Source organism: Zeus faber (assembly GCF_960531495.2).
Source record: "Zeus faber genome assembly, chromosome: 21".
Classification (NCBI taxonomy): Eukaryota; Metazoa; Chordata; class Actinopteri; order Zeiformes; family Zeidae; genus Zeus; species Zeus faber.
This window is the reverse complement of record NC_137208.1, coordinates 11,344,627-11,345,017: the sequence shown is the minus strand read 5'-3', so window position 1 is coordinate 11,345,017 and position 391 is coordinate 11,344,627.

The following is a 391-nucleotide window of genomic DNA, read 5'->3' as shown; positions in this document are numbered from 1 at the left end:
GGAGCTCACCGCCCAGTCCTTGGAAAAGGAAAGGATCAGATCTGGAAAATAAACTTGCAAATCATTCCACAAAATCGTTTTTTTTCCCACCAATCGAATGCATCCTGCAGCTGATGTAGTAGAACAGCACTCACCTCTTCAGTCCTGTGCAGAAACTACTGCCATCACCACAAACAAAACAGCCTTTTAAAGTCCGGGGGTAGGGGGGGGGGCGTTCAAACTAATCTCATTAGGGCGAGTAATGTGTTGCATATGCACGCATCCCTCACGCAGCCGGGACAAAACACGCGCACCGTGCGGATAATCGCGTCCGGAAGAGCGACGCGGCGCGTCCTGCGGGTTGCGGGGTCCAGCCGACTCGGACCCGGGGCTCGCGTGGCATTCTGCGGTG